Genomic DNA, 10941 nt, shown 5'->3' with positions numbered 1-10941 from the left:
ATAAAATTCAAAATCAGAGTTGGAACAAAGCAGAATTTGTTTGAAATCTTCAACAAAGCTTGATTTAACCAAAACATTGTTAGTATTCCATCCCATTAATTAAGCACCACTGTCCTTAGTACGTGAACATGAAGACAATTCAACACTGAGGTGATAATAAAATTAGCTGGAAGAAGGCATTGCATGTTATTTTACTCTTTTGAGACCAAGTCCAAATTCTACCATTTTCAGCTTCTCTGAAATTTTCTTTTCTTCCTGTACCTAAGGTCTAGAAAGAAGAAAGTTCCTTACTCCCCTAAGTGTACCTTTCTAACTCTGCTCTCTTTCTGCTGCTAATTTTTCATATATTTACAAACATGTTCAAATCTCCCCTCTTTACTATAGAAAACTTTCCTTGCCGCTGCTACTCTTTTGCCACTTCAGGTTCTCATCTCTTTTCTTCTCCTCATTTTTCAAGACCTCCGCTTTCTTCCCCCCTTGGAAATCCCGATGATATTGCTATGGACCCTCGTAAAATAGCATTCCAGAATATTTCTTCTTATCTGCTTTCACCAAACCCAGTGCAGTAGGATTCTAGATGACTAGCGTTCTCCCTCCTTCAGGCAGTTGCCTCTGTCCTCAGTTACTCAGTTGCCTGCTAACTTTTTACCCAACTTTCAGGCCCAACTGGTAACCACTTCTTGCTAGAGCTTTTTCAGATTCTGGCTGGCAAAAATGGTCTGACTCTGTGATACGTGAGTGAAGGGCATGGATGGGTCTTCTTCACCTTGTTCCTACTTAGTGAAATGTTTTTCAAAGAGTAGCTAATGTTCTAGTGCCCACAGTATGGGAGGGGCTGACAAGACAAAGGGATGTTGACCTTTTTCGTCTGCTTCTGGGGGTGTTGAAGAATTTCTCACGTCATTTGAGAATCTTATTCCTGAAATCGAATTTTAGAGTAGGAAAGAGCAGGTCTAAACTTCTCATTTATCCATGATGAAACCAAGGGCCAGTGGCACTGAGGCCAGTGAGAGAGTTGGTCATTCTGGTTCAAGAGAACCAGAACTAAAATTTAGGCCATCTGGCTCCAAAGACAAGTTACTTCTCCCTGCTTATCTTGTGCTACCATTGCCTAAAAGTTGCAGAATTTTTTGTGTCCTTTTGTATCTTTCACCGTAATAGCAATAAAAGCAATTTACTGTGGACACTATTGCCCTCCCTGGTCCGTGCACTCAGAATTTCCGTTTGAAGATCACTTCATTGGATATTCCATTGAATATTTCATGTGTACCAGATACATTGACTAGCTGTTTTGGTTTGTCTGGGACTGAGAGTTTTCCTAGGACTTGTGTTGCTAAATGAAACTTAAGAGTCTCAGACAAACCAGGACTTTTGGTCACCCTAGTATCAGGGATGCTACTAAGCACTTTAATATATTTTATATGATTCACATGACAGCCTTGTGAAGAGGTATTCCCATTCCCATTTTACAGGTAAGGAAAACTGAGGCTCAAAGAGGTTAAATTATTTGTCCAAGGACATGTGGCTTCTAAGTGGCAGAGTCAAGATTAAGCCCTAGATGTGTTTACGCTCATAATCTTTCCACTACAATGTAGAAATGTGGGTGCTTTACACTGTTAACATCTGGACAGGGAAAGATAACCCTGTAAAATACTTAGTTTAAAAATTGGTTTGTTATAGGCTAGTTTCTTTGAGGTCTTGCTAATTTGCATGAGTGACACATAAGGAGAAGAAAAGCAGCTGCTTAAAATGCATAAATTATTTGAAACTGATAATGAACCAGGCAAAACTTAAATTACTCAATCTCAATCCATTTAGTTTTCCTTTCTTGGAGTGGAGGGTGGAGCTGGTGAAAGACAACATGACAGTTGTTTATATATCTGGGAAGAAATAAATCCTGTTAATTTTATTAAGCTAAGTTTGAATTAATGGCAATACATTGCAGTCAAATGAGCGGAGTAAAAATAAAAAATATTAGCAGTTGCAGTTGGAGTAGTAGTTTCATGAATTAGATAGTTTGATAAATTAGATCTCATTCAAGGGTTGACTTACATAGCTTAAACTTCAAGAAGGCTTGGTTTTCTTCCTTTCTCTAATTCTGAGTTGGATTTATTGATTCATTCTTTTCTTTCCCTAGAAAAAAAACCCAGTAATTATAATTACTGTTTTAAAAATGATCTAAAAGTGCTTGAGTTTTATTTTTAATGAAAAGATAATATGTTGAAGTGGGTAAGAATAAAGCAGAAAAGGCAGTGAAAAGTCTCCCTTCCACTCCCAAGCCAGACCACAAAGCGGCTCCCCTCTACACAACCAACCACCCTTTGGAGAGAGTTCTATGCAAGCAAACACACAGTGATGGTCCTCTTCCTTCCACTAAGATGGTAGCACATTAAGGTATGGTAGCACATTCTGATTTTCTTTTAAACAAAATAACACATCTGAGAGATCTTTCTGCATCCATACATAAAGAGCTTCCTTATTGTTTAATGGCCACGTAGTATTCCACTCTATTAATGTACCGTATTTATTTCACTAGCTCCTGTTGATAATAGGTACATTACTTAAACAACTTTTAATTTAATTCATTAAATAAGTAATACACTAATATATTTCAACAATTACATATGTTATATATATATACATATATATAAGCATCTTGTGCTCATTCATGTCGTCCAGCCACTCCAGTGCCCTCAACCACCACACATACACTCAGGTAAAAACTTTATAGTTATATATATTTATTATTACTATTTTAATTTTTAATTTTTTTGGATACATAGTATATATATTTGTAGGGTACATGAAATGTTTTTATACAGGCATATAATGTGAAATGAGCATGTCATGGAGAATGGGATATCCATCCCCTCATTTTAGATATAGTCTCCAGAGTTTCCTTAAGCATATAGAAGTAAATACAAATGTAGATTTGTAATTTTCCTCTCTTTTTACAGAAAAGATAGCCTCCTAGACACAGTATTCTGTGTTTTGCTTTGTTTACTCAACAAAATACCTCGGAATTTTTTATATCACAATGAGCTTCTTCAGTTTTTGTTCATTTTAACAATTGCATAATCTTCAACTGTGGATATACCATATTTTATTCAGTTGGTTCCGTATTAATTAACAGCCATCAAAAACTATTTTGTTTATTCAAATGCCCTGTGGCTGAACCTGCTGTGACTATTGTCTGGCACAGAGAATGTTTGATGACTTTGGTTTAAGCTTAACTGCTTCTTTACTTTCACTAAAGGTTTTTCACACTAAGGGTTAAATATCTGCTGAGTTTTATTATTCTGCACATGGTAGAAACCTCTTACCTTAAGCATCATAAATAGTCTCCGTGAATATTATTGAAATGCTGTTGCCACCACGAGGAATTACAAAAAATGTTGTAGCAATTATTACATTACTCTTCTCTATTGATTGAGCTGTTGCAGATGGTACCAGATGTGAGTGTGCTGAGAATGCCTGACAATACCCAAGGAATTTGTTTTTAATCTTTTTTTTTCCTTTTGGGTGTGAAGAAAGTGAAGTCTCCAATATTCATTGATTTTTAAAATGTTCCCTGACCAGGATCCAAAATGATAATTCCCAATGATCCCTAATTAATTACTTCAAGAGCTAGAGTCCTATATCACTAAATAATGCAGAATATGTACAAACCTTCTTTTAAATTTGTTTTTGTGGAAACAATTTACATATCACATACAATACTATAAAATCCTTCTTATGCAAGAGCCATTATTAGAAGACATTTATTAAAAAAGCTTAACATAAATTGTGGTAAAGTGGCTTTGGCTCTAAAATGGTTAAAATTGACACAATTAGGGGAGGGGAGGGATTCATCTACTTTTCTAAAATAGAAACACATTTTGCAATCAAGATAGGGCAGATTTTGCTATTTTAGAGAGGATCTTCAATTTCAATGTATAGTTACGATGGTGGGAATAGTCTCTATCAAACATAGCTGGCCAGCATAAAGTAAAAGAAATAGAATTGAAATATAACAGTAGTTATTTAGTTTTCACTTATGGATGGGTTTCTGAGGGTATAAACTTTGTTACTAAAGAGGCAAGCCATAGATTTTAAGCTTCATGTTTTAAAGAATAAGGATTTAGGCTTCAGAGATAGCATGACCTGTTGGCATCTGAGAGGCAAAGTGGTGCAGTGGTTAAGAGGGTAGGCTTTGTGAAGCCCCGTCTCCACTAAAAATACAAAAAAATTAGCTGGGCGTGGTGGCGAGCGCCTGTAGTCCCAGCTACTCAGGAGGCTGAGGCAGGAGAATGGCGTGAACCCAGGAGGAGGAGCTTGCAGTGAGCTGAGAACGCCCCACTGCGCTCTAGCCTGGGCGACAGGGCGAAACTCTGTGTCAAAAAAAAAAAAAAAAAAGAAGGTAGGCTTTGGAGCTGGCCAACATGGGTTTGAATTCCAGTTCCAAAGTTTTGTAACTCCAGGAAAACCCCTGAGATTCAGCTTTCTCATCCATCACATGGGGTTTTTGTGACAAACTCAGTGCCTGCAAATTTCATGCTCTTAATAAGTGGTATCTTCATACAGCTTAGCCACTTATACACAGGCACTTCTCTAAAGCTTTTGATTCTCACTTCTGATTTACCCCATTTTTAAGGCATATTCTGCTGTCACATTGAGGTGAGATGTCAGATGAGATCCTGGGAAATAATTATGAGAGCCTGAGTGCTGGGAGGCCACCTCTCTCTCCATCCATTTGGCAAGGTGCTTGGGTTGTTTTTGTGAGTGTTACGCAGAGAACAGAGATGGGGAAGGCTTGGTATCCTCTCAAAGGCCTCTCTAATTTCTGGGCTGTGGCAGGGCACTGATTCCTTTTGTCCTGGAAGTCACAAGATTGCCATCAGAGTATTCCTTCCACTGGTTGAACAGCACAATGTGGGATAAAGAACACAAATTCAGTATCGTCTGCTGAAACTCCACTCCTTCAGCCGATCATATTTTTCTGAGCACCCAGAGGAAATAGTGAGAAACTGATGACCAGTTTATAGGAATTTAAAAGGGTGCTTTTCATTTCTAATTCCTGCATCCTAAAGTAGCTATATAGTAACCTGTCAAGCATTTTCTTATTTCTTTAATACATGTAATAAAGAATGGAGAAAAATAGGGTTATGAAAATCAAAGCTGTATTTTGACTAGTTTGTGTATGTATTATAAAGAATTCATAAGCTATCATAAGGCTCTGTGATACATACAGAAGAATCAAAACAGCATTCAAAGAGTATGCCCTTCAGAAAAGGTCAAAGAAAGCCAAGCCTATGGTTTAGAAATGATAACAATGTACAGATTTAATAAAAAGTTTTAGTTTATGGCTGATTTTTAAAACTATATAAAGTCTAAATAGAGGTGTGAAGTAAGCAATATATAAATATAGGTCTGAAATTTTTCTTGTATTTATAATCTTTGATCTTCAGGAGAGGGGCTACATTTTTATTCACTATTTATCCCTGGCAGATATTAGACACTTAATATGCTTGATGAATAAATGAATGAATTAATGAATTAGCTAATGTTAGGGTCTAAAAACTGTTGACAAATTATAACATTTATAATATTTTCAATGTGAAAATAGCAAGACTCACATCTACAACTTGAATGTCAAATGTCTTATGGTTGGGTGATAAATCTGAAAGCAAGACGAAAAGAATTCTTCAGTATTTTAGGAAAAATTCGTAAATGTCATCCATAAATTTGCTGCCTATATATAAAATGCAGACTTTTGATTAAATATGTAACAAAAGATATGTCTTATGACCATATTACTTATAATTAGTTAATAATTGTAAGTAATATGCTACAAGGGGCAATGAGTTAATAATGTGTCATTAATAACATGCAAACAAAAGAAAACCTAAGCTAGACTCCTAGAGTAAGTACAGTGAGGCAAACACCTATACTACTCTTTCCTCTTAGTTTTTTCTTTTTGTAGATGTTAGGAGCCAAGATAGAAACAAAAATAAAAATACACTTTCAAGTAGTGCATTTAGCTCATTTACTTTATTATCTGGAGATCTTATAAAATAATATTTTATTTTGAGTGATTTTTGCAAGCAATCTGAAATTAAACCTTTTCCTTGCACCTGTAAAAATGTGTAAATGATGGAACTGGCAGCATGATGATCACTTTACAGAGAAGCATTTCCTTCATCATCTTCAAGGTCATGCAGATTTATGATCTAATCACCCACGGCTCTTTAACAGGATGCATTTGAATCTGATTAAAAAGAAAAACAAATAGCTGTATGGATTTATTAATAAAATGTGCCTGACCTTTTCACTTATCTACCTCTTTCAACATATTGTGAGTTTAAACCAGAAGGGAGTTTCTGGGATTTTAATCTTGAACGTTTCAGCTTCAGAGTTGCTTCAGGAGTCCTTGCCTACCTATCGGTATATGTGGATCATGGAGGGCTATCTATTTTCCCCCTCTTTCTCTTTGGGGTTTAATTACTTCACCTACATCCTAATTCAGGTAACTCATAAAGCTTAGCCTTTGTTGTAGGTCCAACAGCTGTCTTATGTCAGTAGCAAGTAAAATGTTCACAACGTATCGGAATGCTGCAAGACAGTTTATAGCGCTGCAATAAAAGGTAAATTGAATTTACAAAGATGCATTTGTCACTGATTAAAAACTTACAAAGTTAATTGGAAACACTGTGGAGGTGTTACCACACAACTCGAGGTGTAATGGGTGGTTCTAATTCAGCCTGGAGGAGAGTTGCCAGTCCCATTATAGTCTCACACAGTAAGATGCCCAGCGACGCCATCCAATTTAAGTAGCAAAGCAACACAGTAAAGACTTCACATATTTTTAATATGAGGTGAGTGTAAATTTACTCACAATTATTCTTGAAAATAGCTAGAGGAGACAGCTTTCTGTGTTACAGAAACACTGAATGTGCTAATCACATGACTTCCCCTTGCAAAACACATTGAAGGGGTTTTATTTTCCCCATCTGCAACTTTTCTTATTTTCCTGCCGTTCGCATTGGCAGCACCATGACAAGAAGCATATCAGTTGAGAAGAAAAAAGAGTGAAACAGCCAGCAATGTGAAGTTAGCAGGACCCTCCCTTGGGACTTTGGCGAATTATCTCCACATAATTCACTTAACCTTTGCCATTTGGAGACTTGGGAAACAATGTATTTCTAAACTTGAGGCTTTTAATTGCTGGTTTTAGTGTCACTAGTCCAGCTCAGTTGGAGAGATGATGATTGAAAAACAGTTCTAGGAGGCTTTTCACCTCTGGTGCGCATCCTGGATATAATTAAGTTGGTGGCCTGAGTGGCTTTTAGATTTTTGCAGACAGGAGTGAACAGTTAAGGCCCAAGTGATGGGCCTTATGTAAACATTGTGTGTGTATCTTGAGTTGAATACCTTTAATTTTAATTTTAGACTAGATTTTTGTTAAGAGGTTAAAAGGCAATATAATGAAACTGAGTAATTGCCTTTGGTAAACTCATTATACCAATAACCAGTACCAAGTTATCATGGAGTCATCAAATTTTTGAGTCTTAGAGATCATGTTTAAATTCAATCTCTTGCACTGAATATGATATATATTTTTATTTTTATTTTTATATAATCTATACTGTATACTTTTAAATAGTTTAATACTGTTTACCAATAGTATTTTTGGTATCAGAGGTGGTAGTGACTATGGAATTTTCATATGTATCTAATTGGTTACCTCAGCTGGATGGACAGAGTTTTAAGTCTGATTGATTCTCCTAGTCAGGTATAGGCTATATAGTCTAAAGGAGACCATATAGCCACATAAATCTACGTATTTTTAAAGCTAATATTTATTGAATGCTTGCTATGTGGTAAGTGCTTGTTGTGTTTAGCCCCATTTAATCCTCACAACAATGCTATAAGTCAAGTGCTATCATTATTCCTATTGTACAAATGAGAAATCCGAGATTCTAAGATGTTAGATAATTTGTTCAAGTAAGCATTGCAGCCAGGATTTGCACCTTGTATTGTCCATTTACAGAGGAAGGGCTCTTTGGTATACGGCCTTATTACCATTGCATTTGTATGTCACAGGCCTATTGCAAATATGTAGAGGCAACTATTTCCTTGACCTTTGCTGGTTCCTCAGGATTGGGGGACTAGCTGGCATCAGTAATTAGTTGAGTATAGGAGCAAAAGTCAAGTTCATTTCTAAGAGTTAATGCAGTATGGAAGGTGCACAGGATTTGGTATTTGAATCTCAACAGTTTTCCCTGACAGTCTTCTATTGATTTAAAGAAGTCAACTTCTTAAAACTTCAGCTTTTTAATCCATAAAATTGGGATAATACACCTTATGGGCATTATTGTGAGGATCAAGTGAGATAACATGGGGAAAACACTGGGTAAAGTCCTATTTAAATATTAGTTACAATTTTCTTCTTTTTCATATAACACCATTTTCAGGATTTTTAGCAAAGTCTCTCTTATAAAGTAGTTGCACTCACAAGCTGCTTGATGAACTGACTTTAGTAGACTTGGATGGAGCAATGAATAAGGATCACTGGTTCCAATCCTAGGAGCACTAATTTGACCTGTAGTTACCTGTTTGTTTGGAATTTTCCAACAGAGCTTAGGATACCTATGAGGAAATTGTCTTCTTGAATGATGCATGTGCATTGTCAAAGGAACCAATCACTTTGCAGCCACAGAGAAACTTGGAGGTAGAGGTAGATTTCAAGTTAAAAAACTGAAAGTTTGCAGAATTTCATTAGAATGTCTGAAAAAATCAGATATGCATCATTACAGAATGAATGTTAGTTATTGTATACCTGAGATGGAAAGCGTGGTTCAGCCCAGGAAAGTGCCCTAGCCAAGCAGGGAGCTCCATTTATCTTAATTCTTTCTACTTTTCTTAAACTTCTTTCTTCCTTTTCATCTTGTATCTGTGGCTTATTGAGTTTGTAAGGTCCTTATTTTTAAAACTGTCCTTTGGTTGATGCTGCTTATTAAATAATTATAGTGGCAAGACAAGTCTGTTATTATACTTACAAGATACTGACTATCCACTACTGCTAACTCTTGGCTTCCATTCTTAACAAGAAGCCAGGAGAATCTGAATGATTTCAATCTAGAGATAATTTAAAGAAAACAAATTTTAATCCTTGCTCTTTTTCCCACCAAGCTCTTGGTGAAACAGTCAACATGTTGTAAAATGGCCAAAAGCTAGGGTGAAATTCACAAACTTAATGATCAATTCTCACAATCTATGTATTTGAGACCAACTTCCCCATGAAATATAGATTACTGTTATTCTATTCTTTTTTATGAATAGGAAAATCAAGGTTATAAGAGATTAAAGGACTTGTCTGAGATTAGTAAAATCCAGCAGGGAAGAGCCTGGGATTTATATGACAAATCCTTTTAGAGAAGTGCTCACAGACACTTTTCTGCCACAAAGGATAACAATAAATACATTCATATTATCATCTTTGAACCTAAGGAAGTAGCATCACATTGAACAAACAAAAATAAATTTATTGATATATATGTATAGATTCACATAAAAAACAATTCTGTTTTAAAAGCATGTATCTCAACAAATCCTTATCTTTTGAAAATATGATAAGTCAAGTAAAAAATTCAAGATAAATTATGGGCTAGAAGGAGAAGTCTGAACAAAAAAAATAGTAAAATAAGTAAGAGTGAACTTTTCTTTTTTTCTAAGTAAGGTGTGTTCTCTAATCTTAGAGAGTTACCTCTGGGTGAGACAAAGATCCAAGAGATCTTAAGACTTGAATGACTTTATAATAATATTTTAAATTCTTATGCAACCTTTTTTGATTAAGGATTTGAAAATATTTATGAACAAATGGGCTCAAATTTCTTATTACTTTTAGAAGATATTGGTAATACATACATATTATCCAAGTTATGCTAACTCCAGGCAGAGGAGGTGAGCAGCTAAAAGACATCAATATGCATTTTATATTTATGAGGTAAGGGCCTTCCTTATCACTGACTCTACAGTACTATGCTTCTTTTTCATATAGCTGAATTTTTACTTTAGATAGTATGGGATCATCTTTTAATTTAGAAATTAGTTTAGATACCAGTAAAGATGAGTAGCTGTGTAGTTTGAACAGTCACATAATCTCTTCGGGTCTTAGTTTTTTTCATCTTTGAAGCACATATGTATACAGGAGTGAAGACTGAGAAGAAGGGTAAGATACACAAGCTCAACATTTCTAAAACTCTGTTCCAAAGAACACTGGCAGTGGTGGGCTAGAGCCGGAAGCTTGGGAGCCAGTGATGTCGTATTGGCAGTTTGTTACTGGCCATGGTCGGGATTATTTACACCATGGAAATGGACAAGTGCTACAGACCAGGCCCTCTCCCTTTCCCAAGAGCTGGTTATTAAGCATTTGCCAGCATATCTCTAGTGTTTACAAATATTCTTTGAAAGAAAAGCGTTCTACTGTCAAATAAATGTTGGAAGCACAGGGTTAGACAAACTTAGTTCCTTTCTCCCTTCATCCCTCCTTTCCTTCTTCTTTCCTTTCTTCTTTCTCTTGCCTGACAAGAAATGTGATTCTTAAGGACATCAAAGAAGAGATATATAGCACCTTACATTATAAAACTTGGTAGAAATGCTCATAAGACATATCACTTAATTTTTAAATTTACATTCCTCATTGGGACCGATCACATCTTTCCCCATGTCTCTTTCTTCACTTTCTCTGAGATCTATTTCATCATTTATTATACAAGTAGCATGCAATATTTTTGTATAAAACAATATTTTTATATAAAATAATAAAAAGTACAAATATATTTAGAGAGTAAAATGTAAACTCCCCCCTTGTTTTTTTTTCAACAGCAGATCTTCTCAGCCTTATTACTGCTAAAATGTGCACCACAAGCTCCCAGAAAAAATTTTCAAATTTTATCTGAA

General features: G+C 35.6%; 1 long non-coding RNA gene across 1 annotated transcript; it reads right to left on the bottom strand.

Annotated features, from left to right (window-relative positions):
- Positions 1 to 6044: 6044 nt before the first annotated feature.
- On the bottom strand, positions 6045 to 10246 carry LOC131381373 (uncharacterized). The gene is made up of 3 exons (XR_009210080.1): positions 10100 to 10246; positions 8819 to 8988; positions 6045 to 6247 (listed from the first exon to the last, which is right to left on the bottom strand). It is a non-coding gene; the product is annotated as an uncharacterized LOC131381373 (long non-coding RNA).
- Positions 10247 to 10941: the final 695 nt, after the last annotated feature.

This window comes from Hylobates moloch, unplaced genomic scaffold, assembly GCF_009828535.3.
Source record: "Hylobates moloch isolate HMO894 unplaced genomic scaffold, HMol_V3 SCAFFOLD_1, whole genome shotgun sequence".
Taxonomy (NCBI): domain Eukaryota; kingdom Metazoa; phylum Chordata; class Mammalia; order Primates; family Hylobatidae; genus Hylobates; species Hylobates moloch.
This window is presented reverse-complemented; position numbering and strand designations above follow the sequence as displayed.